Genomic DNA, 6,375 nt, shown 5'->3' with positions numbered 1-6,375 from the left:
GGTATGGCTTTCTGCTTCTTCGCGTTCGTGTTTAACCTTCGCGTTCGCGAAGGGTAAATCACTGGGCAGGTTTTTATTGTCTATTTTAGCTCCTTTTTGACTCGTTTAAACTTGGTTTCTTCACCATCACTTCTAAATCACATACAACCTGTAAAATAGAAGTAAATGACATTAAACACAGGATTTTATCAACCAAACATAGCAAAAATATAAATTTAAAGACGAGATAAGTTGGTAAAATACCCACTTATCAAACCTCTAAACTTAAACTATTGCTTGTCCTCAAGCAATTTGACAACTAAGGACATCCGTTAATAAAATCATCAATTAAGCTCAATGACATACCAAATACCATTTCAAGTCAAAGGTTCAAATTAAACACAATCTAGTGACTTCGGTTGGTACCAACAATTAATCTAAAGCATATGAATCGCCAACAAATTTTCACAAATTTTATTTCAATTCAAGTGCTCAAACACTACATTAATCAAAGTAGTAACCAAGTCATGACACTAAAGCTTCAAAATTTGACTCATTATCACAAACAATTTTCTTTTGTTCATTCCTCCTAATTGGAGATTGGATTAAGTTCACAGCTCAAAATTTTCATGTGCCCTCACACTTAAGAGAGAATCCCAACTTATAAATTACTATTTAAACACACTCAAATGAAAAGAATTAACTCTCACTCTCTCAAAGATGGTAAAATGCACAAAAGTAGTGCCATAGGTTTGCCCTTCATGTATTTCTCCACTAATATAGATACACTTGGTTCAAAATCAAGTAGGACTTAAAGGATTGTAATGTAGGCGTTTGGTTAAGGTAGGGCACAATTTGGATAAGAGTGACTCAAAACCTCCCTAAGTACTACACTTTGCAATAATTAAAGCACACTTCCTTCAAAAATATTTTCCATTCTTTCTTCACTTTTCGTTCCACACCTAATCTTCCCTTTATTCACAACTTCTTATTTTTTCTTCCTTCCTTTTTTTTATTCTTACTTTTTTTTAAAATCAAGGAAGGTTCTTTTTTTTTCCTTTTATTACCTTTCACCTTTTAAGCTACTTCCACATCACAACTTTTCCAACCTTTACACCCAAACTTAGGATTTTAGATTATGTTTACACTTTCAAAGTACTTAGGGAGGTAGGGTGCAAAAAGCTCAATCAATAAAGAACAAAAGATTAAAGCTTGTAACATGGTTGTCAAAGAAGAAGTTTAAAGGCCCAAAAGGGGTTGACTAGGGAAAATATGCAAGGGTATGAAATTTAAAGCACAATAACGGTCCAAGGAAGGCCTAACATCATTTTTTTAAACCAAGTTAGTCTAGGATTTTGTTTTGAAGCACATTCCGGGCAAGTTCTAGACTACAAATAATGCAAAAGAACTCATAAAAAAAAATCTCACCACAATGGCACATGCAAACTCGAGTGACATATAAATCCAAAATCCAATTAAAACCAATGAACCCGAAGAAAATTACATATAGCCTAAAATGCTATTTAATGAAGCAAAGAGCCAAAAATAGAATCTAAAAGTCACAACAAGGATTATTACTTCAATTATTTTATTTTTCAAGGACCAAAAATTCATATGCTGATGTTTAAATTATGTTGGTACCAAACAAGCCACACGTTGGTTTATGGACACAAGGTCACACCCAAAAACCAATTTATTCACTACTAGCTACTAGACTAACTAAAAAAAATATTTATTTAAAAAAAAATTGGACAAGACTAATCCCTTAAGAAAATTGTCATACCATCCATCATAGGGAAAAGTCATCCGGTTCGACACAGATTATTTCCTTGGAAAAGAACCCCCGGCATAAAGAAAAACCAAGGGTTTTAATTAATACTACTATAAGTAAATAAAGTAGCAAATTAAGAAAATAATAAATACTAAAAAGAAAAACTAATGCTAACATGCTAGAATTAAACTTCAAATTACTACTACTAAACTAAAATGTCAACCAATCTACACAAGTTCACAAAAAATATTCATGTTCCACATACATCCACCATATATAAATGAAATCATGCTCCAATTACATCATATATAAATGAGTCACCCCCAACCTAAAGTGTTGCACTGTCCTCAATGCAACTAAACAAAATAAGATAAAATGAAGGATGTGCTCCCTGAAACCGCATCAGTCAGAACTGGAGGTGGTGGGAAATTTGAGCTACAAATATGCATCATCATCGTCCTCTGATTCAAGTGAGCCACAAAATGAACTCAGCTTGTGCATCATCTTGGACACAAATTTTCTTTTCTTCTTCTCATTCTCCTTGAACTTCCTCTGCTTCTTCTCAATCTTCCCTTCCCGATGTCTCATATTATCCAACCTGGTGTTCATGGCCTCTATCTTGCCCGTGATTGCTTTTTGCTCTTTGACCACATCATCCATGGATAGTGGGAAAACAACTCCAGTAGATGTGCTAGCCCCAGGTGGGCCTGTAGGAAGGCTAACTATAAGCTGCCTAATATGCGCATCTACTCCATGTATCTGATTGGATAAATGTCGCATAGTGTGAGGGCCGAACTGGAGTGGTACCATGGGGTCAAATGACCCTGATGTAGGTGCAAAGGATCCGGCGAGATTAGTGGTGGCCTCAGAGAACTGCCCAAATGAAGAGGTTGTAACATCAATTCTCCTCTTTTCTGCTTGTCACTGGGTACCCTTTTCAGCAAAGGATGGATCATTGGCTTTCCCCGACCTTTCTTAACATCATTTAGGCATGTTAGCACCCCTAACATCATAGCATAGTCTAGTGATCAAGGATGGGAAGAAAAGGCTCTTGGACCTCCCATAAGTGGCTTCCTTGATTTCTCGAACAATGTGCTCCCCCACGTTCACAGGTAGTCCATCCATGATAGCAACACTTATCAGTGCCCTCTCAGGTGTCATATCAGTGTCATTTATAGATGGCAAGACTCTTGCACAGATAATAGAGAGCCATGTCTTTGCCTCAGCCGTAAAATCATGAGAATTAACTCTTTTATGCACTGTTATCCACTTCGGGGTCACCCCATCATGTAATTTATCTACTCGCCACTAGTTTCCTCCTACTTTAGCTCTGTCCCTGTAGACCTCATTATCAGCATTGGGAAGGCCATAAATTCCGTTGATTACCTCAGGGCTAAAATGGACTTGCACACCCCGCACAGTAGTAACTAAGGTACCTTGAAAGTTGGTCCTCAAGGTGTTTGCATAGAATTCCAAAACTATTGTGTGGTTGGCATTATTTGGTTGCTCGACAAAAGTAATCCACCTGCTTTCTACCAATCTTGTGTAAAAGCCCATCATTTTTGCTTCAACCTTTTCCATGTTTATGCCTATTTCGTGGACGATGGCCTTTGACAAGAGTTCATCATATTTTCGCTCACATGTTGCATATAGAAACCGGTTATGACCAAATGGTTCCTCTTGTTTAGCTTCGAAGACATGTTCTTGCTCAATTTCATTGTGTTCCGGCTCCATTTTATGCCCAAAGTACTACAAAAATAGACCCAAAATGTTAAAATCTCATATAGACACTTAAAACAATGTATTAGGAAGTATTTAGGCCAAAGAAATTGGCGAAAAAGGTCCTGGGTAGAGTTGTGCAAAGCTACTATTTTTTGACAATTTTGGGACTGCCAGTGGTTGCTCTTTGCGTTCGCGAGTAGACTATCGCGTTCGCGAAGAGCAAAATTGTTTTGCCCAGATTTAGACCTTCGCGTTCGCGAGCATACCATTGCGTTTGTGAAGGTCAAACAGTTTTTGCCCCAGAGATATGCCTTCGCGTTCGTGAGAAGACCCTCGCGTTCGCGAATGTCATCTTCCTCGCCCAGACCTAGTTTTCTTTCAGCCATTTTTTCAAACATTTGGGGCGCTCTCTTTTCTTTGTTCATTTTCAGACCATTGAAGCACAAATCTTGCCCAAATTTTCTTCAATAAAATGTACTCACACTCAACCAACCTCACCCAGCAAGCAACAACCAATTTCAAACACAAGTTAGACAATTAATACTCAAGATTTGAATCCTAAGAACCAAACAACCATGATTTTCTTCTATTGTTTCACAACAAGAAAGAGAAGAAAGATTTAAGATACATGTGAGGAAATTACATACCTTGAGAGTGGCGAGGGAGAATCACAATGGACTTGAAGAATATGGGGTGTTTTTCTTTTGGGATTTAAGGAGTAGGACTGTTCTTGAGCCAAAAAGCGGGGTTAAAGCCGATTTCCAGTGTTTTAGAATTTTAAAACATGCCCGACCCTACGCGTTTGCGAGGGCTTGGTCGCCTACGCGAAGAGTAAAAACTGCCAATATGTCGCGAACGCGTTGCAGATAACGCGGACACGAAGGTCTAAATTTTTATAAACCTTCACGAACGCGAAGAACAATTTTCTGCAGTTTTGGCAGCTACTGGTTTTGACTCTCCGGACCACTCCGACCTGCTCAAATCAACTCCAAAATTTTTAAAACTTGGCAGATTAGTCAAAATTAATATACTAAGCTATTCAAAAAAGAAATTTCAAAACGACTAAAAAAATTTAAAACCGATGGGTTGCCTCCCACCAAGCGCTGCATTTAATGTCATGGCACGATGCAAATCACTTTACCACTTTTCTCGCCACTTTGACGATATGAATTGGACACCCACTTGGAATCAAGCTTGTGACCACGAGTGGTGAGGGTGGTAAGTAGATGATCAAGCCAAACATTAATTTCTTCATTTTGCACTTCTTGGCTTTCATGTGAGGAATGTCATTTTGCTTTCTTGAATATGCAAATTGCAAAATGTACGGCTCTTGTCTTTCTTCTTTGCACTTCCATATGTATTCACATGGTTCAATTCCCATATCACCACACACTTCCAATGTTGAAAAATGCTTGGAATGCAACCTCAAGCCTTCAAATTGCAATTCCTCCCGGATTTTGACATTCCCTTTTTCCCCCGGACTAGAGTCAATTTCAACCATATTTTCATTTGTACGGGTTGATTCTAATTCCATATTTTTCTTGGCATCTCTAACACTCATGGAGTCGGTTGGCGGATGTTCAATTCTTGATTCCTCAAAGTAAAGCTCACTTTCTTCCTCGAAATCGGACTCTTCTTGAATTCTTTTCACACTCTCTAGTTGGTGGGCATAGTGAGCCTCAACCAAAATTTTCATTTGACCTTTCAAAGTGCGGATATCCTCATCAGTCAAGACTTGCTTCAAGTCCTCGAGTGCAAAGTTGTGCTTCTCCTCATTATCAAGAATGGTCTCCAACATGAGCATCATCTTCTCATTTTCATGGGTTTGAGATTGTGCGCACAATCCACCCCGGGAGAATTTAAATAATTTTGCCACGAGTGTGGTCCTCCACAATAAGGACAAGGGTCATCAAAGTATGAACAACTATCATCCGACCAATTTTCTTATATGATGCCATTTTTCAAAACTAAGAAAATAAACAAGAAAAATAGACCAAGGTAAGAAAAATAATTACATAAATATTTACAAGTTTGGACCAAAGCACTTACGCTTATTTCTCAAACAACCTAAATTACATCAAATTGTTCCCCGGCAACGGCACCAATTTTGATGACGTCCAAATCCATTACTAAAAAGTAAATGAACACGGTCGCATGCAATATAATTTACCTAACTATGAGTCGGGGTCGAATCCCACAGAGAACAATATGTAGGCGATTAGGAATATAAGAGAATTATCACTTGTTATGCAATGCCAAACACTTAGAATTATTTTTAGAAAATGTTTATACCTAAATAAAAAAAATGTAAACTAACCTAGAAAGCAAGTAAAATGATCAATGATTACAAGTATGGATACACGTGAAATTACACTCAAGTAACGATCCAATGTATTTCATGATTTTACAAATATGAATGAGTTTATGTTAATTAACCATGGGTAATAATTCTATATTAGCTTCTTCCAAAGACTAACAAGACTTCCAAATTGAATTATCTCTAAATCAATTAAGATATTAAGCACACCCGATTATGGCTACAAATAGTTCAATCCTATCCCTAAGTAGAATCTATAAAATGAGGGTTAAAGCCTCAAGTTCTTGTTAATTAATCTTTCCCAACCCCAAATAATCTTCCCAAAATTAATTCGAAGTTAATGGGTGAGTCCTAGGGTTAGCTATTCCCTTTGGAAATATTAAAGAACAAGAATAATTAAAGAAACAATAACTCACTTCATAAAAGATAAAAAATCATTCTATACATAAGCATAACAAGATATTTAATCCATCTTTTAAACATGAATATTTCCATAAATAAGATTCAAGTGTTGGATAAAATACTACACACTTAGATATACAATACAAAGCAAGGAAATGAAGAAATGAGCATAAATGAGTAAGAA

Source organism: Nicotiana sylvestris, chromosome 8 (assembly GCF_000393655.2).
Source record: "Nicotiana sylvestris chromosome 8, ASM39365v2, whole genome shotgun sequence".
Lineage (NCBI taxonomy): Eukaryota > Viridiplantae > Streptophyta > Magnoliopsida > Solanales > Solanaceae > Nicotiana > Nicotiana sylvestris.
This window is presented reverse-complemented; position numbering follows the sequence as displayed.